Genomic DNA, 21,779 nt, shown 5'->3' with positions numbered 1-21,779 from the left:
TAAAAATAGAATTCCGTATGTCAAAACATATATTTTTTTCCCCTTTGTTTGTTGTTAACAAAGATTTTGCAGTCTTAAGAAAGACTTTGCAGTCTTAAAAGCGTCATCTGAGCAGTTAGGACTTGCATTAATGACTTACGATAAACCATTGATTTTAAATGGTTGATAATGAAAACAACACATTTTTTATGATTTCTCTCATACAATTCTAAGTAAAAGCTAAACTTGTATTAATATAAGATGTTAGCTTTGAAAGGTGATATCAGAAGCACCAGGAAATATATATATTGATGGTGGCATGCCAACATCTTCTCTGTGGAGCACTTGAAGGGTTTTGCTACAAATGATTTTTGCTGACTATATTAAACACAGTTGGAAGCTACGTGTTTCAAAAACAAAACACCAATTGCTTGGGCTCGTCCGGGATTTGAACCCGGGACCTCTCGCACCCAAAGCGAGAATCATACCCCTAGACCAACGAGCCATTACATTAGTTGGGTTTTAGGAAAAAAATTGCCAGACTAACGCGCCAGACAGCGTTTGTGTTCTCAAAATAGAAACAAAGTTTTCGTTTTGAAGTGAGGATTTTAAATTTCCTCAATAGGATCTGTTTTTCCAATATCATTTTCATTGTATGGGTAAATTAACAGTTGAGGTTTATGTACGATGGTGATAAATCATATTGACAGTTGTCAAAGTTGAGTCTGTTTCTGGTCAAATTGCTGGGGAAGACTTAAAATGTCCATTCATTTCTTAATTGTTTATGAGGGCTTTGTTGGTTTAGGAGAAATTTGTGGTTCAAATATATGTTGGAAAAGCACATGAAGGATTCAACTTTCTTTCTCATATTCTGCATGCTATCACCATGTTGAAAATAAAGTAAAGATGTGCAGAGGAGAAATTAATTATAAATAGTCTTGTGCAAAATAATGTTTGGGGAGGTTGGCCTGGTTCCATAACTTGAATCCACAGCCGAACGTAACGACTGCCTTGAATTTACCTTTACAGTTTTATTCATCGATACATTCAGGCGTGTACTGGAAGGAATTTGATTCAAACCTACCCTCTCCAACACATATTTGCACATGTCTAAGTATGAATAAAAATAGAATTCCGTATGTCAAAACATATATTTTTTCCCCTTTGTTTGTTGTTAACAAAGATTTTGAAGTCTTAAGAAAGACTTTGCAGTCTTAAAAGCGTCATCTGAGCAGTTAGGACTTGCATTAATGACTTACGATAAACCATTGATTTTAAATGGTTGATAATGAAAACAACACATTTTTTATGATTTCTCTCATACAATTCTAAGTAAAAGCTAAACTTGTATTAATATAAGATGTTAGCTTTGAAAGGTGATATCAGAAGCACCAGGAAATATATATATTGATGGTGGCATGCCAACATCTTCTCTGTGGAGCACTTGAAGGGTTTTGCTACAAATGATTTTTGCTGACTATATTAAACACAGTTGGAAGCTACGTGTTTCAAAAGAAAAACACCAATTGCTTGGGCTCGTCCGGGATTTGAACCCGGGACCTCTCGCACCCAAAGCGAGAATCATACCCCTAGACCAACAAGCCATTACATTAGTTGGGTTTTAGGAAAAAAATTGCCAGACTAACGCGCCAGACAGCGTTTGTGTTCTCAAAATAGAAACAAAGTTTTCGTTTTGAAGTGAGGATTTTAAAATTCCTCAATAGGATCTGTTTTTCCAATATCATTTTCATTGTATGGGTAATTTAACAGTTGAGGTTTATGTATGATGGTGATAAATCATATTGACAGTTGTCAAAGTTGAGTCTGTTTCTGGTCAAATTGCTGGGGAAGACTTAAAATGTCCATTCATTTCTTAATTGTTTATGAGGGCTTTGTTGGTTTATTAGAAATTTGTGGTTCAAATATATGTTGGAAAAGCACATGAAGGATTCAACTTTCTTTCTCATATTCTGCATGCTATCACCATGTTGAAAATAAAGTAAAGATGTGCATAGGAGAAATTAATTGTAAATAGTCTTGAGCAAAATAATGTTTGGGGAGGTTGGCCTGGTTCCATAACTTGAATCCACAGCCGAACGTAACGACTGCCTTGAATTTACCTTCACAGTTTTATTCATCGATACATTCAGGCGTGTACTGGAAGGAATTTGATTCAAACCTACCCTCTCCAACACATATTTGCACATGTCTAAGTATGAATAAAAATAGAATTCCGTATGTCAAAACATATATTTTTTTCCCCTTTGTTTGTTGTTAACAAAGATTTTGCAGTCTTAAGAAAGACTTTGCAGTCTTAAAAGCGTCATCTGAGCAGTTAGGACTTGCATTAATGACTTACGATAAACCATTGATTTTAAATGGTTGATAATGAAAACAACAGATTTTTTATGATTTCTCTCATACAATTCTAAGTAAAAGCTAAACTTGTATTAATATAAGATGTTAGCTTTGAAAGGTGATATCAGAAGCACCAGGAAATATATATATTGATGGTGGCATGCCAACATCTTCTCTGTGGAGCACTTGAAGGGTTTTGCTACAAATGATTTTTGCTGACTATATTAAACACAGTTGGAAGCTACGTGTTTCAAAAGAAAAACACCAATTGCTTGGGCTCGTCCGGGATTTGAACCCGGGACCTCTCGCACCCAAAGCGAGAATCATACCCCTAGACCAACGAGCCATTACATTAGTTGGGTTTTAGGAAAAAAATTGCCAGACTAACGCGCCAGACAGCGTTTGTGTTCTCAAAATAGAAACAAAGTTTTCGTTTTGAAGTGAGGATTTTAAATTTCCTCAATAGGATCTGTTTTTCCAATATCATTTTCATTGTATGGGTAAATTAACAGTTGAGGTTTATGTACGATGGTGATAAATCATATTGACAGTTGTCAAAGTTGAGTCTGTTTCTGGTCAAATTGCTGGGGAAGACTTAAAATGTCCATTCATTTCTTAATTGTTTATGAGGGCTTTGTTGGTTTAGGAGAAATTTGTGGTTCAAATATATGTTGGAAAAGCACATGAAGGATTCAACTTTCTTTCTCATATTCTGCATGCTATCACCATGTTGAAAATAAAGTAAAGATGTGCATAGGAGAAATTAATTATAAATAGTCTTGTGCAAAATAATGTTTGGGGAGGTTGGCCTGGTTCCATAACTTGAATCCACAGCCGAACGTAACGACTGCCTTGAATTTACCTTCACAGTTTTATTCATCGATACATTCAGGCGTGTACTGGAAGGAATTTGATTCAAACCTACCCTCTCCAACACATATTTGCACATGTCTAAGTATGAATAAAAATAGAATTCCGTATGTCAAAACATATATTTTTTTCCCCTTTGTTTGTTGTTAACAAAGATTTTGCAATCTTAAGAAAGACTTTGCAGTCTTAAAAGCGTCATCTGAGCAGTTAGGACTTGCATTAATGACTTACGATAAACCATTGATTTTAAATGGTTGATAATGAAAACAACACATTTTTTATGATTTCTCTCATACAATTCTAAGTAAAAGCTAAACTTGTATTAATATAAGATGTTAGCTTTGAAAGGTGATATCAGAAGCACCAGGAAATATATATATTGATGGTGGCATGCCAACATCTTCTCTGTGGAGCACTTGAAGGGTTTTGCTACAAATGATTTTTGCTGACTATATTAAACACAGTTGGAAGCTACGTGTTTCAAAAGAAAAACACCAATTGCTTGGGCTCGTCCGGGATTTGAACCCGGGACCTCTCGCACCCAAAGCGAGAATCATACCCCTAGACCAACGAGCCATTACATTAGTTGGGTTTTAGGAAAAAAATTGCCAGACTAACGCGCCAGACAGCGTTTGTGTTCTCAAAATAGAAACAAAGTTTTCGTTTTGAAGTGAGGATTTTAAAATTCCTCAATAGGATCTGTTTTTCCAATATCATTTTCATTGTATGGGTGAATTAACAGTTGAGGTTTATGTACGATGGTGATAAATCATATTGACAGTTGTCAAAGTTGAGTCTGTTTCTGGTCAAATTGCTGGGGAAGACTTAAAATGTCCATTCATTTCTTAATTGTTTATGAGGGCTTTGTTGGTTTAGGAGAAATTTGTGGTTCAAATATATGTTGGAAAAGCACATGAAGGATTTAACTTTCTTTCTCATATTCTGCATGCTATCACCATGTTGAAAATAAAGTAAAGATGTGCAGAGGAGAAATTAATTATAAATAGTCTTGTGCAAAATAATGTTTGGGGAGGTTGGCCTGGTTCCATAACTTGAATCCACAGCCGAACGTAACGACTGCCTTGAATTTACCTTTACAGTTTTATTCATCGATACATTCAGGCGTGTACTGGAAGGAATTTGATTCAAACCTACCCTCTCCAACACATATTTGCACATGTCTAAGTATGAATAAAAATAGAATTCCGTATGTCAAAACATATATTTTTTCCCCTTTGTTTGTTGTTAACAAAGATTTTGAAGTCTTAAGAAAGACTTTGCAGTCTTAAAAGCGTCATCTGAGCAGTTAGGACTTGCATTAATGACTTACGATAAACCATTGATTTTAAATGGTTGATAATGAAAACAACACATTTTTTATGATTTCTCTCATACAATTCTAAGTAAAAGCTAAACTTGTATTAATATAAGATGTTAGCTTTGAAAGGTGATATCAGAAGCACCAGGAAATATATATATTGATGGTGGCATGCCAACATCTTCTCTGTGGAGCACTTGAAGGGTTTTGCTACAAATGATTTTTGCTGACTATATTAAACACAGTTGGAAGCTACGTGTTTCAAAAGAAAAACACCAATTGCTTGGGCTCGTCCGGGATTTGAACCCGGGACCTCTCGCACCCAAAGCGAGAATCATACCCCTAGACCAACGAGCCATTACATTAGTTGGGTTTTAGGAAAAAAATTGCCAGACTAACGCGCCAGACAGCGTTTGTGTTCTCAAAATAGAAACAAAGTTTTCGTTTTGAAGTGAGGATTTTAAATTTCCTCAATAGGATCTGTTTTTCCAATATCATTTTCATTGTATGGGTAAATTAACAGTTGAGGTTTATGTACGATGGTGATAAATCATATTGACAGTTGTCAAAGTTGAGTCTGTTTCTGGTCAAATTGCTGGGGAAGACTTAAAATGTCCATTCATTTCTTAATTGTTTATGAGGGCTTTGTTGGTTTAGGAGAAATTTGTGGTTCAAATATATGTTGGAAAAGCACATGAAGGATTCAACTTTCTTTCTCATATTCTGCATGCTATCACCATGTTGAAAATAAAGTAAAGATGTGCATAGGAGAAATTAATTATAAATAGTCTTGTGCAAAATAATGTTTGGGGAGGTTGGCCTGGTTCCATAACTTGAATCCACAGCCGAACGTAACGACTGCCTTGAATTTACCTTCACAGTTTTATTCATCGATACATTCAGGCGTGTACTGGAAGGAATTTGATTCAAACCTACCCTCTCCAACACATATTTGCACATGTCTAAGTATGAATAAAAATAGAATTCCGTATGTCAAAACATATATTTTTTTCCCCTTTGTTTGTTGTTAACAAAGATTTTGCAATCTTAAGAAAGACTTTGCAGTCTTAAAAGCGTCATCTGAGCAGTTAGGACTTGCATTAATGACTTACGATAAACCATTGATTTTAAATGGTTGATAATGAAAACAACACATTTTTTATGATTTCTCTCATACAATTCTAAGTAAAAGCTAAACTTGTATTAATATAAGATGTTAGCTTTGAAAGGTGATATCAGAAGCACCAGGAAATATATATATTGATGGTGGCATGCCAACATCTTCTCTGTGGAGCACTTGAAGGGTTTTGCTACAAATGATTTTTGCTGACTATATTAAACACAGTTGGAAGCTACGTGTTTCAAAAGAAAAACACCAATTGCTTGGGCTCGTCCGGGATTTGAACCCGGGACCTCTCGCACCCAAAGCGAGAATCATACCCCTAGACCAACGAGCCATTACATTAGTTGGGTTTTAGGAAAAAAATTGCCAGACTAACGCGCCAGACAGCGTTTGTGTTCTCAAAATAGAAACAAAGTTTTCGTTTTGAAGTGAGGATTTTAAAATTCCTCAATAGGATCTGTTTTTCCAATATCATTTTCATTGTATGGGTGAATTAACAGTTGAGGTTTATGTACGATGGTGATAAATCATATTGACAGTTGTCAAAGTTGAGTCTGTTTCTGGTCAAATTGCTGGGGAAGACTTAAAATGTCCATTCATTTCTTAATTGTTTATGAGGGCTTTGTTGGTTTAGGAGAAATTTGTGGTTCAAATATATGTTGGAAAAGCACATGAAGGATTTAACTTTCTTTCTCATATTCTGCATGCTATCACCATGTTGAAAATAAAGTAAAGATGTGCAGAGGAGAAATTAATTATAAATAGTCTTGTGCAAAATAATGTTTGGGGAGGTTGGCCTGGTTCCATAACTTGAATCCACAGCCGAACGTAACGACTGCCTTGAATTTACCTTTACAGTTTTATTCATCGATACATTCAGGCGTGTACTGGAAGGAATTTGATTCAAACCTACCCTCTCCAACACATATTTGCACATGTCTAAGTATGAATAAAAATAGAATTCCGTATGTCAAAACATATATTTTTTCCCCTTTGTTTGTTGTTAACAAAGATTTTGAAGTCTTAAGAAAGACTTTGCAGTCTTAAAAGCGTCATCTGAGCAGTTAGGACTTGCATTAATGACTTACGATAAACCATTGATTTTAAATGGTTGATAATGAAAACAACACATTTTTTATGATTTCTCTCATACAATTCTAAGTAAAAGCTAAACTTGTATTAATATAAGATGTTAGCTTTGAAAGGTGATATCAGAAGCACCAGGAAATATATATATTGATGGTGGCATGCCAACATCTTCTCTGTGGAGCACTTGAAGGCTTTTGCTACAAATGATTTTTGCTGACTATATTAAACACAGTTGGAAGCTACGTGTTTAAAAAAAAAAAACCGCAATTGCTTGGGCTCGTCCGGGATTCGAACCCGGGACCTCTCACACCCAAAGCGAGAATCATACCCCTAGACCAACGAGCCATTACATTAGTTGGGTTTTAGGAAAAAAATTGCCAGACTAACGCGCCAGACAGCGTTTGTGTTCTCAAAATAGAAACAAAGTTTTCGTTTTGAAGTGAGGATTTTAAATTTCCTCAATAGGATCTGTTTTTCCAATATCATTTTCATTGCATGGGTAATTTAACAGTTGAGGTTTATGTACGATGGTGATAAATCATATTGACAGTTGTCAAAGTTGAGTCTGTTTCTGGTCAAATTGCTGGGGAAGACTTAAAATGTCCATTCATTTCTTAATTGTTTATGAGGGCTTTGTTGGTTTATTAGAAATTTGTGGTTCAAATATATGTTGGAAAAGCACATGAAGGATTCAACTTTCTTTCTCATATTCTGCATGCTATCACCATGTTGAAAATAAAGTAAAGATGTGCAGAGGAGAAATTAATTATAAATAGTCTTGTGCAAAATAATGTTTGGGGAGGTTGGCCTGGTTCCATAACTTGAATCCACAGCCGAACGTAACGACTGCCTTGAATTTACCTTCACAGTTTTATTCATCGATACATTCAGGCGTGTACTGGAAGGAATTTGATTCAAACCTACCCTCTCCAACACATATTTGCACATGTCTAAGTATGAATAAAAATAGAATTCCGTATGTCAAAACATATATTTTTTCCCCTTTGTTTGTTGTTAACAAAGATTTTGAAGTCTTAAGAAAGACTTTGCAGTCTTAAAAGCGTCATCTGAGCAGTTAGGACTTGCATTAATGACTTACGATAAACCATTGATTTTAAATGGTTGATAATGAAAACAACACATTTTTTATGATTTCTCTCATACAATTCTAAGTAAAAGCTAAACTTGTATTAATATAAGATGTTAGCTTTGAAAGGTGATGTCAGAAGCACCAGGAAATATATATATTGATGGTGGCATGCCAACATCTTCTCTGTGGAGCACTTGAAGGGTTTTGCTACAAATGATTTTTGCTGACTATATTAAACACAGTTGGAAGCTACGTGTTTCAAAAGAAAAACACCAATTGCTTGGGCTCGTCCGGGATTTGAACCCGGGACCTCTCGCACCCAAAGCGAGAATCATACCCCTAGACCAATAAGCCATTACATTAGTTGGGTTTTAGGAAAAAAATTGCCAGACTAACGCGCCAGACAGCGTTTGTGTTCTCAAAATAGAAACAAAGTTTTCGTTTTGAAGTGAGGATTTTAAAATTCCTCAATAGGATCTGTTTTTCCAATATCATTTTCATTGTATGGGTAATTTAACAGTTGAGGTTTATGTATGATGGTGATAAATCATATTGACAGTTGTCAAAGTTGAGTCTGTTTCTGGTCAAATTGCTGGGGAAGACTTAAAATGTCCATTCATTTCTTAATTGTTTATGAGGGCTTTGTTGGTTAAGGAGAAATTTGTGGTTCAAATATATGTTGGAAAAGCACATGAAGGATTTAACTTTCTTTCTCATATTCTGCATGCTATCACCATGTTGAAAATAAAGTAAAGATGTGCAGAGGAGAAATTAATTATAAATAGTCTTGTGCAAAATAATGTTTGGGGAGGTTGGCCTGGTTCCATAACTTGAATCCACAGCCGAACGTAACGACTGCCTTGAATTTACCTTTACAGTTTTATTCATCGATACATTCAGGCGTGTACTGGAAGGAATTTGATTCAAACCTACCCTCTCCAACACATATTTGCACATGTCTAAGTATGAATAAAAATAGAATTCCGTATGTCAAAACATATATTTTTTCCCCTTTGTTTGTTGTTAACAAAGATTTTGAAGTCTTAAGAAAGACTTTGCAGTCTTAAAAGCGTCATCTGAGCAGTTAGGACTTGCATTAATGACTTACGATAAACCATTGATTTTAAATGGTTGATAATGAAAACAACACATTTTTTATGATTTCTCTCATACAATTCTAAGTAAAAGCTAAACTTGTATTAATATAAGATGTTAGCTTTGAAAGGTGATATCAGAAGCACCAGGAAATATATATATTGATGGTGGCATGCCAACATCTTCTCTGTGGAGCACTTGAAGGCTTTTGCTACAAATGATTTTTGCTGACTATATTAAACACAGTTGGAAGCTACGTGTTTAAAAAAAAAAAAACGCAATTGCTTGGGCTCGTCCGGGATTCGAACCCGGGACCTCTCACACCCAAAGCGAGAATCATACCCCTAGACCAACGAGCCATTACATTAGTTGGGTTTTAGGAAAAAAATTGCCAGACTAACGCGCCAGACAGCGTTTGTGTTCTCAAAATAGAAACAAAGTTTTCGTTTTGAAGTGAGGATTTTAAATTTCCTCAATAGGATCTGTTTTTCCAATATCATTTTCATTGCATGGGTAATTTAACAGTTGAGGTTTATGTACGATGGTGATAAATCATATTGACAGTTGTCAAAGTTGAGTATGTTTCTGGTCAAATTGCTGGGGAAGACTTAAAATGTCCATTCATTTCTTAATTGTTTATGAGGGCTTTGTTGGTTTATTAGAAATTTGTGGTTCAAATATATGTTGGAAAAAATACATGAAGGATTCAACTTTCTTTCTCATATTCTGCATGCTATCACCATGTTGAAAATAAAGTAAAGATGTGCAGAGGAGAAATTAATTATAAATAGTCTTGTGCAAAATAATGTTTGGGGAGGTTGGCCTGGTTCCATAACTTGAATCCACAGCCGAACGTAACGACTGCCTTGAATTTACCTTCACAGTTTTATTCATCGATACATTCAGGCGTGTACTGGAAGGAATTTGATTCAAACCTACCCTCTCCAACACATATTTGCACATGTCTAAGTATGAATAAAAATAGAATTCCGTATGTCAAAACATATATTTTTTTCCCCTTTGTTTGTTGTTAACAAAGATTTTGCAGTCTTAAGAAAGACTTTGCAGTCTTAAAAGCGTCATCTGAGCAGTTAGGACTTGCATTAATGACTTACGATAAACCATTGATTTTAAAAGGTTGATAATGAAAACAACACATTTTTTATGATTTCTCTCATACAATTCTAAGTAAAAGCTAAACTTGTATTAATATAAGATGTTAGCTTTGAAAGGTGATATCAGAAGCACCAGGAAATATATATATTGATGGTGGCATGCCAACATCTTCTCTGTGGAGCACTTGAAGGGTTTTGCTACAAATGATTTTTGCTGACTATATTAAACACAGTTGGAAGCTACGTGTTTCAAAAGAAAAACACCAATTGCTTGGGCTCGTCCGGGATTTGAACCCGGGACCTCTCGCACCCAAAGCGAGAATCATACCCCTAGACCAACGAGCCATTACATTAGTTGGGTTTTAGGAAAAAAATTACCAGACTAACGCGCCAGACAGCGTTTGTGTTCTCAAAATAGAAACAAAGTTTTCGTTTTGAAGTGAGGATTTTAAATTTCCTCAATAGGATCTGTTTTTCCAATATCATTTTCATTGTATGGGTAAATTAACAGTTGAGGTTTATGTACGATGGTGATAAATCATATTGACAGTTGTCAAAGTTGAGTCTGTTTCTGGTCAAATTGCTGGGGAAGACTTAAAATGTCCATTCATTTCTTAATTGTTTATGAGGGCTTTATTGGTTTAGGAGAAATTTGTGGTTCAAATATATGTTGGAAAAGCACATGAAGGATTGAACTTTCTTTCTCATATTCTGCATGCTATCACCATGTTGAAAATAAAGTAAAGATGTGCATAGGAGAAATTAATTATGAATAGTCTTGAGCAAAATAATGTTTGGGGAGGTTGGCCTGGTTCCATAACTTGAATCCACAGCCGAACGTAACGACTGCCTTGAATTTACCTTCACAGTTTTATTCATCGATACATTCAGGCGTGTACTGGAAGGAATTTGATTCAAACCTACCCTCTCCAACACATATTTGCACATGTCTAAGTATGAATAAAAATAGAATTCCGTATGTCAAAACATATATTTTTTTCCCCTTTGTTTGTTGTTAACAAAGATTTTGCAGTCTTAAGAAAGACTTTGCAGTCTTAAAAGCGTCATCTGAGCAGTTAGGACTTGCATTAATGACTTACGATAAACCATTGATTTTAAATGGTTGATAATGAAAACAACACATTTTTTATGATTTCTCTCATACAATTCTAAGTAAAAGCTAAACTTGTATTAATATAAGATGTTAGCTTTGAAAGGTGATATCAGAAGCACCAGGAAATATATATATTGATGGTGGCATGCCAACATCTTCTCTGTGGAGCACTTGAAGGGTTTTGCTACAAATGATTTTTGCTGACTATATTAAACACAGTTGGAAGCTACGTGTTTCAAAAGAAAAACACCAATTGCTTGGGCTCGTCCGGGATTTGAACCCGGGACCTCTCGCACCCAAAGCGAGAATCATACCCCTAGACCAACGAGCCATTACATTAGTTGGGTTTTAGGAAAAAAATTACCAGACTAACGCGCCAGACAGCGTTTGTGTTCTCAAAATAGAAACAAAGTTTTCGTTTTGAAGTGAGGATTTTAAATTTCCTCAATAGGATCTGTTTTTCCAATATCATTTTCATTGTATGGGTAAATTAACAGTTGAGGTTTATGTACGATGGTGATAAATCATATTGACAGTTGTCAAAGTTGAGTCTGTTTCTGGTCAAATTGCTGGGGAAGACTTAAAATGTCCATTCATTTCTTAATTGTTTATGAGGGCTTTATTGGTTTAGGAGAAATTTGTGGTTCAAATATATGTTGGAAAAGCACATGAAGGATTGAACTTTCTTTCTCATATTCTGCATGCTATCACCATGTTGAAAATAAAGTAAAGATGTGCATAGGAGAAATTAATTATAAATAGTCTTGAGCAAAATAATGTTTGGGGAGGTTGGCCTGGTTCCATAACTTGAATCCACAGCCGAACGTAACGACTGCCTTGAATTTACCTTCACAGTTTTATTCATCGATACATTCAGGCGTGTACTGGAAGGAATTTGATTCAAACCTACCCTCTCCAACACATATTTGCACATGTCTAAGTATGAATAAAAATAGAATTCCGTATGTCAAAACATATATTTTTTTCCCCTTTGTTTGTTGTTAACAAAGATTTTGCAGTCTTAAGAAAGACTTTGCAGTCTTAAAAGCGTCATCTGAGCAGTTAGGACTTGCATTAATGACTTACGATAAACCATTGATTTTAAATGGTTGATAATGAAAACAACACATTTTTTATGATTTCTCTCATACAATTCTAAGTAAAAGCTAAACTTGTATTAATATAAGATGTTAGCTTTGAAAGGTGATATCAGAAGCACCAGGAAATATATATATTGATGGTGGCATGCCAACATCTTCTCTGTGGAGCACTTGAAGGCTTTTGCTACAAATGATTTTTGCTGACTATATTAAACACAGTTGGAAGCTACGTGTTTAAAAAAAAAAAAACGCAATTGCTTGGGCTCGTCCGGGATTCAAACCCGGGACCTCTCACACCCAAAGCGAGAATCATACCCCTAGACCAACGAGCCATTACATTAGTTGGGTTTTAGGAAAAAAATTGCCAGACTAACGCGCCAGACAGCGTTTGTGTTCTCAAAATAGAAACAAAGTTTTCGTTTTGAAGTGAGGATTTTAAATTTCCTCAATAGGATCTGTTTTTCCAATATCATTTTCATTGCATGGGTAATTTAACAGTTGAGGTTTATGTACGATGGTGATAAATCATATTGAAAGTTGTCAAAGTTGAGTATGTTTCTGGTCAAATTGCTGGGGAAGACTTAAAATGTCCATTCATTTCTTAATTGTTTATGAGGGCTTTGTTGGTTTATTAGAAATTTGTGGTTCAAATATATGTTGGAAAAGCACATGAAGGATTCAACTTTCTTTCTCATATTCTGCATGCTATCACCATGTTGAAAATAAAGTAAAGATGTGCAGAGGAGAAATTAATTATAAATAGTCTTGTGCAAAATAATGTTTGGGGAGGTTGGCCTGGTTCCATAACTTGAATCCACAGCCGAACGTAACGACTGCCTTGAATTTACCTTCACAGTTTTATTCATCGATACATTCAGGCGTGTACTGGAAGGAATTTGATTCAAACCTACCCTCTCCAACACATATTTGCACATGTCTAAGTATGAATAAAAATAGAATTCCGTATGTCAAAACATATATTTTTTTCCCCTTTGTTTGTTGTTAACAAAGATTTTGCAGTCTTAAGAAAGACTTTGCAGTCTTAAAAGCGTCATCTGAGCAGTTAGGACTTGCATTAATGACTTACGATAAACCATTGATTTTAAAAGGTTGATAATGAAAACAACACATTTTTTATGATTTCTCTCATACAATTCTAAGTAAAAGCTAAACTTGTATTAATATAAGATGTTAGCTTTGAAAGGTGATATCAGAAGCACCAGGAAATATATATATTGATGGTGGCATGCCAACATCTTCTCTGTGGAGCACTTGAAGGGTTTTGCTACAAATGATTTTTGCTGACTATATTAAACACAGTTGGAAGCTACGTGTTTCAAAAGAAAAACACCAATTGCTTGGGCTCGTCCGGGATTTGAACCCGGGACCTCTCGCACCCAAAGCGAGAATCATACCCCTAGACCAACGAGCCATTACATTAGTTGGGTTTTAGGAAAAAAATTACCAGACTAACGCGCCAGACAGCGTTTGTGTTCTCAAAATAGAAACAAAGTTTTCGTTTTGAAGTGAGGATTTTAAATTTCCTCAATAGGATCTGTTTTTCCAATATCATTTTCATTGTATGGGTAAATTAACAGTTGAGGTTTATGTACGATGGTGATAAATCATATTGACAGTTGTCAAAGTTGAGTCTGTTTCTGGTCAAATTGCTGGGGAAGACTTAAAATGTCCATTCATTTCTTAATTGTTTATGAGGGCTTTATTGGTTTAGGAGAAATTTGTGGTTCAAATATATGTTGGAAAAGCACATGAAGGATTTAACTTTCTTTCTCATATTCTGCATGCTATCACCATGTTGAAAATAAAGTAAAGATGTGCAGAGGAGAAATTAATTATAAATAGTCTTGTGCAAAATAATGTTTGGGGAGGTTGGCCTGGTTCCATAACTTGAATCCACAGCCGAACGTAACGACTGCCTTGAATTTACCTTTACAGTTTTATTCATCGATACATTCAGGCGTGTACTGGAAGGAATTTGATTCAAACCTACCCTCTCCAACACATATTTGCACATGTCTAAGTATGAATAAAAATAGAATTCCGTATGTCAAAACATATATTTTTTCCCCTTTGTTTGTTGTTAACACAGATTTTGAAGTCTTAAGAAAGACTTTGCAGTCTTAAAAGCGTCATCTGAGCAGTTAGGACTTGCATTAATGACTTACGATAAACCATTGATTTTAAATGGTTGATAATGAAAACAACACATTTTTTATGATTTCTCTCATACAATTCTAAGTAAAAGCTAAACTTGTATTAATATAAGATGTTAGCTTTGAAAGGTGATATCAGAAGCACCAGGAAATATATATATTGATGGTGGCATGCCAACATCTTCTCTGTGGAGCACTTGAAGGGTTTTGCTACAAATGATTTTTGCTGACTATATTAAACACAGTTGGAAGCTACGTGTTTCAAAAGAAAAACACCAATTGCTTGGGCTCGTCCGGGATTTGAACCCGGGACCTCTCGCACCCAAAGCGAGAATCATACCCCTAGAACGACAAGCCATTACATTAGTTGGGTTTTAGGAAAAAAATTGCCAGACTAACGCGCCAGACAGCGTTTGTGTTCTCAAAATAGAAACAAAGTTTTCGTTTTGAAGTGAGGATTTTAAAATTCCTCAATAGGATCTGTTTTTCCAATATCATTTTCATTGTATGGGTAATTTAACAGTTGAGGTTTATGTATGATGGTGATAAATCATATTGACAGTTGTCAAAGTTGAGTCTGTTTCTGGTCAAATTGCTGGGGAAGACTTAAAATGTCCATTCATTTCTTAATTGTTTATGAGGGCTTTGTTGGTTTATTAGAAATTTGTGGTTCAAATATATGTTGGAAAAGCACATGAAGGATTCAACTTTCTTTCTCATATTCTGCATGCTATCACCATGTTGAAAATAAAGTAAAGATGTGCAGAGGAGAAATTAATTATAAATAGTCTTGTGCAAAATAATGTTTGGGGAGGTTGGCCTGGTTCCATAACTTGAATCCACAGCCGAACGTAACGACTGCCTTGAATTTACCTTCACAGTTTTATTCATCGATACATTCAGGCGTGTACTGGAAGGAATTTGATTCAAACCTACCCTCTCCAACACATATTTGCACATGTCTTAGTATGAATAAAAATAGAATTCCGTATGTCAAAACATATATTTTTTTCCCCTTTGTTTGTTGTTAACAAAGATTTTGCAGTCTTAAGAAAGACTTTGCAGTCTTAAAAGCGTCATCTGAGCAGTTAGGACTTGCATTAATGACTTACGATAAACCATTGATTTTAAATGGTTGATAATGAAAACAACACATTTTTTATGATTTCTCTCATACATATCTAAGTAAAAGCTAAACTTGTATTAATATAAGATGTTAGCTTTGAAAGGTGATATCAGAAGCACCAGGAAATATATATATTGATGGTGGCATGCCAACATCTTCTCTGTGGAGCACTTGAAGGGTTTTGCTACAAATGATTTTTGCTGACTATATTAAACACAGTTGGAAGCTACGTGTTTCAAAAGAAAAACACCAATTGCTTGGGCTCGTCCGGAATTTGAACCCGGGACCTCTCGCACCCAAAGCGAGAATCATACCCCTAGACCAACAAGCCATTACATTAGCTGGGTTTTAGGAAAAAAATTACCAGACTAACGCGCCAGACAGCGTTTGTGTTCTCAAAATAGAAACAAAGTTTTCGTTTTGAAGTGAGGATTTTAAATTTCCTCAATAGGATCTGTTTTTCCAATATCATTTTCATTGTATGGGTAAATTAACAGTTGAGGTTTATGTACGATGGTGATAAATCATATTGACAGTTGTCAAAGTTGAGTCTGTTTCTGGTCAAATTGCTGGGGAAGACTTAAAATGTCCATTCATTTCTTAATTGTTTATGAGGGCTTTGTTGGTTTAGGAGAAATTTGTGGTTCAAATATATGTTGGAAAAGCACATGAAGGATTCAACTTTCTTTCTCATATTCTGCATGCTATCACCATGTTGAAAATAAAGTAAAGATGTGCATAGGAGAAATTAATTATAAATAGTCTTGTGCAAAATAATGTTTGGGGAGGTTGGCCTGGTTCCATAACTTGAATCCACAGCCGAACGTAACGACTGCCTTGAATTTACCTTCACAGTTTTATTCATCGATACATTCAGGCGTGTACTGGAAGGAATTTGATTCAAACCTACCCTCTCCAACACATATTTGCACATGTCTAAGTATGAATAAAAATAGAATTCCGTATGTCAAAACATATATTTTTTTCCCCTTTGTTTGTTGTTAACAAAGATTTTGCAGTCTTAAGAAAGACTTTGCAGTCTTAAAAGCGTCATCTGAGCAGTTAGGACTTGCATTAATGACTTACGATAAACCATTGATTTTAAATGGTTGATAATGAAAACAACACATTTTTTATGATTTCTCTCATACAATTCTAAGTAAAAGCTAAACTTGTATTAATATAAGATGTTAGCTTTGAAAGGTGATATCAGAAGCACCAGGAAATATATATATTGATGGTGGCATGCCAACATCTTCTCTGTGGAGCACTTGAAGGGTTTTGCTACAAATGATTTTTGCTGACTATATTAAACACAGTTGGAAGCTACGTGTTTCAAAAGAAAAACACCAATTGCTTGGGCTCGTCCGGGATTTGAACCCGGGACCTCTCGCACCCAAAGCGAGAATCATACCCCTAGACCAACGAGCCATTACATTAGTTGGGTTTTAGGAAAAAAATTGCCAGACTAACGCGCCAGACAGCGTTTGTGTTCTCAAAATAGAAACAAAGTTTTCGTTTTGAAGTGAGGATTTTAAATTTCCTCAATAGGATCTGTTTTTCCAATATCATTTTCATTGTATGGGTAAATTAACAGTTGAGGTTTATGTACGATGGTGATAAATCATATTGACAGTTGTCAAAGTTGAGTCTGTTTCTGGTCAAATTGCTGGGGAAGACTTAAAATGTCCATTTATTTCTTAATTGTTTATGAGGGCTTTGTTGGTTTAGGAGAAATTTGTGGTTCAAATATATGTTGGAAAAGCACATGAAGGATTGAACTTTCTTTCTCATATTCTGCATGCTATCACCATGTTGAAAATAAAGTAAAGATGTGCAGAGGAGAAATTAATTATAAATAGTCTTGTGCAAAATAATGTTTGGGGAGGTTGGCCTGGTTCCATAACTTGAATCCACAGCCGAACGTAACGACTGCCTTGAATTTACCTTTACAGTTTTATTCATCGATACATTCAGGCGTGTACTGGAAGGAATTTGATTCAAACCTACCCTCTCCAACACATATTTGCACATGTCTAAGTATGAATAAAAATAGAATTCCGTATGTCAAAACATATATTTTTTCCCCTTTGTTTGTTGTTAACAAAGATTTTGAAGTCTTAAGAAAGACTTTGCAGTCTTAAAAGCGTCATCTGAGCAGTTAGGACTTGCATTAATGACTTACGATAAACCATTGATTTTAAATGGTTGATAATGAAAACAACACATTTTTTATGATTTCTCTCATACAATTCTAAGTAAAAGCTAAACTTGTATTAATATAAGATGTTAGCTTTGAAAGGTGATATCAGAAGCACCAGGAAATATATATATTGATGGTGGCATGCCAACATCTTCTCTGTGGAGCACTTGAAGGGTTTTGCTACAAATGATTTTTGCTGACTATATTAAACACAGTTGGAAGCTACGTGTTTCAAAAGAAAAACACCAATTGCTTGGGCTTGTCCGGCATTTAAACCCGGGACCTCTCGCACCCAAAGCGAGAATCATACCCCTAGACCAACGAGCCATTACATTAGTTGGGTTTTAGGAAAAAAATTGCCAGACTAACGCGCCAGACAGCGTTTGTGTTCTCAAAATAGAAACAAAGTTTTCGTTTTGAAGTGAGGATTTTAAATTTCCTCAATAGGATCTGTTTTTCCAATATCATTTTCATTGTATGGGTAAATTAACAGTTGAGGTTTATGTACGATGGTGATAAATCATATTGACAGTTGTCAAAGTTGAGTCTGTTTCTGGTCAAATTGCTGGGGAAGACTTAAAATGTCCATTCATTTCTTAATTGTTTATGAGGGCTTTGTTGGTTTAGGAGAAATTTGTGGTTCAAATATATGTTGGAAAAGCACATGAAGGATTCAACTTTCTTTCTCATATTCTGCATGCTATCACCATGTTGAAAATAAAGTAAAGATGTGCAGAGGAGAAATTAATTATAAATTTCAAAATAATGTTTGGGGAGGTTGGCCTGGTTCCATAACTTGAATCCACAGCCGAACGTAACGACTGCCTTGAATTTACCTTTACAGTTTTATTCATCGATACATTCAGGCGTGTACTGGAAGGAATTTGATTCAAACCTACCCTCTCCAACACATATTTGCACATGTCTAAGTATGAATAAAAATAGAATTCCGTATGTCAAAACATATATTTTTTCCCCTTTGTTTGTTGTTAACAAAGATTTTGAAGTCTTAAGAAAGACTTTGCAGTCTTAAAAGCGTCATCTGAGCAGTTAGGACTTGCATTAATGACTTACGATAAACCATTGATTTTAAATGGTTGATAATGAAAACAACACATTTTTTATGATTTCTCTCATACAATTCTAAGTAAAAGCTAAACTTGTATTAATATAAGATGTTAGCTTTGAAAGGTGATATCAGAAGCACCAGGAAATATATATATTGATGGTGGCATGCCAACATCTTCTCTGTGGAGCACTTGAAGGGTTTTGCTACAAATGATTTTTGCTGACTATATTAAACACAGTTGGAAGCTACGTGTTTCAAAAGAAAAACAACAATTGCTTGGGCTCGTCCGGGATTTGAACCCGGGACCTCTCGCACCCAAAGCGAGAATCATACCCCTAGACCAACGAGCCATTACATTAGTTGGGTTTTAGGAAAAAAATTGCCAGACTAACGCGCCAGACAGCGTTTGTGTTCTCAAAATAGAAACAAAGTTTTCGTTTTGAAGTGAGGATTTTAAATTTCCTCAATAGGATCTGTTTTTCCAATATCATTTTCATTGTATGGGTAATTTAACAGTTGAGGTTTATGTACGATGGTGATAAATCATATTGACAGTTGTCAAAGTTGAGTCTGTTTCTGGTCAAATTGCTGGGGAAGACTTAAAATGTCCATTCATTTCTTAATTGTTTATGAGGGCTTTGTTGGTTTAGGAGAAATTTGTGGTTCAAATATATGTTGGAAAAGCACATGAAGGATTGAACTTTCTTTCTCATATTCTGCATGCTATCACCATGTTGAAAATAAAGTAAAGATGTGCAGAGGAGAAATTAATTATAAATAGTCTTGTGCAAAATAATGTTTGGGGAGGTTGGCCTGGTTCCATAACTTGAATCCACAGCCGAACGTAACGACTGCCTTGAATTTACCTTTACAGTTTTATTCATCGATACATTCAGGCGTGTACTGGAAGGAATTTGATTCAAACCTACCCTCTCCAACACATATTTGCACATGTCTAAGTATGAATAAAAATAGAATTCCGTATGTCAAAACATATATTTTTCTCCCCTTTGTTTGTTGTTAACAAAGATTTTGCAGTCTTAAGAAAGACTTTGCATTCTTAAAAGCGTCATCTGAGCAGTTAGGACTTGCATTAATGACTTACGATAAACCATTGATTTTAAATGGTTGATAATGAAAACAACACATTTTTTTATGATTTCTCTCATACAATTCTAAGTAAAAGCTAAACTTGTATTAATATAAGATGTTAGCTTTGAAAGGTGATATCAGAAGCACCAGGAAATATATATATTGATGGTGGCATGCCAACATCTTCTCTGTGGAGCACTTGAAGGGTTTTGCTACAAATGATTTTTGCTGACTATATTAAACACAGTTGGAAGCTACGTGTTTCAAAAGAAAAACACCAATTGCTTGGGCTCGTCCGGGATTTGAACCCGGGACCTCTCGCACCCAAAGCGAGAATCATACCCCTAGACCAACGAGCCATTACATTAGTTGGGTTTTAGGAAAAAAATTGCCAGACTAACGCGCCAGACAGCGTTTGTGTTCTCAAAATAGAAACAAAGTTTTCGTTTTGAAGTGAGGATTTTAAATTTCCTCAATAGGATCTGTTTTTCCAATATCATTTTCATTGTATGGGTAAATTAACAGTTGAGGTTTATGTACGATGGTGATAAATCATATTGACAGTTGTCAAAGTTGAGTCTGTTTCTGGTCAAATTGCTGGGGAAGACTTAAAATGTCCATTCATTTCTTAATTGTTTATGAGGGCTTTGTTGGTTTAGGAGAAATTTGTGGTTCAAATATATGTTGGAAAAGCACATGAAGGATTCAACTTTCTTTCTCATATTCTGCATGCTATCACCATGTTGAAAATAAAGTAAAGATGTGCAGAGGAGAAATTAATTATAAATAGTCTTGTGCAAAATAATGTTTGGGGAGGTTGGCCTGGTTCCATAACTTGAATCCACAGCCGAACGTAACGACTGCCTTGAATTTACCTTCACAGTTTTATTCATCGATACATTCAGGCGTGTACTGGAAGGAATTTGATTCAAACCTACCCTCTCCAACACATATTTGCACATGTCTAAGTATGAATAAAAATAGAATTCCGTATGTCAAAACATATATTTTTTTCCCCTTTGTTTGTTGTTAACAAAGATTTTGCAGTCTTAAGAAAGACTTTGCAGTCTTAAAAGCGTCATCTGAGCAGTTAGGACTTGCATTAATGACTTACGATAAACCATTGATTTTAAATGGTTGATAATGAAAACAACACATTTTTTATGATTTCTCTCATACAATTCTAAGTAAAAGCTAAACTTGTATTAATATAAGATGTTAGCTTTGAAAGGTGATATCAGAAGCACCAGGAAATATATATATTGATGGTGGCATGCCAACATCTTCTCTGTGGAGCACTTGAAGGGTTTTGCTACAAATGATTTTTGCTGACTATATTAAACACAGTTGGAAGCTACGTGTTTCAAAAGAAAAACACCAATTGCTTGGGCTCGTCCGGGATTTGAACCCGGGACCTCTCGCACCCAAAGCGAGAATCATACCCCTAGACCAACGAGCCATTACATTAGTTGGGTTTTAGGAAAAAAATTGCCAGACTAACGCGCCAGACAGCGTTTGTGTTCTCAAAATAGAAACAAAGTTTTCGTTTTGAAGTGAGGATTTTAAATTTCCTCAATAGGATCTGTTTTTCCAATATCATTTTCATTGTATGGGTAAATTAACAGTTGAGGTTTATGTACGATGGTGATAAATCATATTGACAGTTGTCAAAGTTGAGTCTGTTTCTGGTCAAATTGCTGGGGAAGACTTAAAATGTCCATTCATTTCTTAATTGTTTATGAGGGCTTTGTTGGTTTAGGAGAAATTTGTGGTTCAAATATATGTTGGAAAAGCACATGAAGGATTCAACTTTCTTTCTCATATTCTGCATGCTATCACCATGTTGAAAATAAAGTAAAGATGT

General features: G+C 35.2%; 12 non-coding genes across 12 annotated transcripts; all 12 read right to left on the bottom strand.

Moving 5' to 3' along the window:
- Positions 1–412: 412 nt before the first annotated feature.
- On the bottom strand, positions 413–484 carry TRNAP-UGG (transfer RNA proline (anticodon UGG)). Its single transcript has one exon. It is a non-coding gene; the product is annotated as a tRNA-Pro (tRNA).
- Positions 485–2,611: 2,127 nt separating this feature from the next.
- Positions 2,612–2,683, bottom strand: TRNAP-UGG (transfer RNA proline (anticodon UGG)). Its single transcript has one exon. It is a non-coding gene; the product is annotated as a tRNA-Pro (tRNA).
- A 1,028-nt stretch (positions 2,684–3,711) lies between these two features.
- Positions 3,712–3,783, bottom strand: TRNAP-UGG (transfer RNA proline (anticodon UGG)). Its single transcript has one exon. It is a non-coding gene; the product is annotated as a tRNA-Pro (tRNA).
- A 1,027-nt stretch (positions 3,784–4,810) lies between these two features.
- TRNAP-UGG (transfer RNA proline (anticodon UGG)) lies at positions 4,811–4,882 on the bottom strand. Its single transcript has one exon. It is a non-coding gene; the product is annotated as a tRNA-Pro (tRNA).
- Positions 4,883–5,910: 1,028 nt separating this feature from the next.
- Positions 5,911–5,982, bottom strand: TRNAP-UGG (transfer RNA proline (anticodon UGG)). Its single transcript has one exon. It is a non-coding gene; the product is annotated as a tRNA-Pro (tRNA).
- Positions 5,983–10,310: 4,328 nt separating this feature from the next.
- On the bottom strand, positions 10,311–10,382 carry TRNAP-UGG (transfer RNA proline (anticodon UGG)). The gene has a single exon. It is a non-coding gene; the product is annotated as a tRNA-Pro (tRNA).
- A 1,028-nt stretch (positions 10,383–11,410) lies between these two features.
- Positions 11,411–11,482, bottom strand: TRNAP-UGG (transfer RNA proline (anticodon UGG)). Its single transcript has one exon. It is a non-coding gene; the product is annotated as a tRNA-Pro (tRNA).
- Positions 11,483–13,611: 2,129 nt separating this feature from the next.
- TRNAP-UGG (transfer RNA proline (anticodon UGG)) lies at positions 13,612–13,683 on the bottom strand. Its single transcript has one exon. It is a non-coding gene; the product is annotated as a tRNA-Pro (tRNA).
- A 3,227-nt stretch (positions 13,684–16,910) lies between these two features.
- Positions 16,911–16,982, bottom strand: TRNAP-UGG (transfer RNA proline (anticodon UGG)). The gene has a single exon. It is a non-coding gene; the product is annotated as a tRNA-Pro (tRNA).
- Positions 16,983–19,101: 2,119 nt separating this feature from the next.
- TRNAP-UGG (transfer RNA proline (anticodon UGG)) lies at positions 19,102–19,173 on the bottom strand. The gene has a single exon. It is a non-coding gene; the product is annotated as a tRNA-Pro (tRNA).
- A 1,029-nt stretch (positions 19,174–20,202) lies between these two features.
- Positions 20,203–20,274, bottom strand: TRNAP-UGG (transfer RNA proline (anticodon UGG)). Its single transcript has one exon. It is a non-coding gene; the product is annotated as a tRNA-Pro (tRNA).
- Positions 20,275–21,302: 1,028 nt separating this feature from the next.
- On the bottom strand, positions 21,303–21,374 carry TRNAP-UGG (transfer RNA proline (anticodon UGG)). The gene has a single exon. It is a non-coding gene; the product is annotated as a tRNA-Pro (tRNA).
- Between the last annotated feature and the right edge of the window lie 405 nt (positions 21,375–21,779).

Source organism: Pelobates fuscus, chromosome 6 (genome assembly GCF_036172605.1).
Source record: "Pelobates fuscus isolate aPelFus1 chromosome 6, aPelFus1.pri, whole genome shotgun sequence".
Lineage (NCBI taxonomy): Eukaryota > Metazoa > Chordata > Amphibia > Anura > Pelobatidae > Pelobates > Pelobates fuscus.
This window is presented reverse-complemented; position numbering and strand designations above follow the sequence as displayed.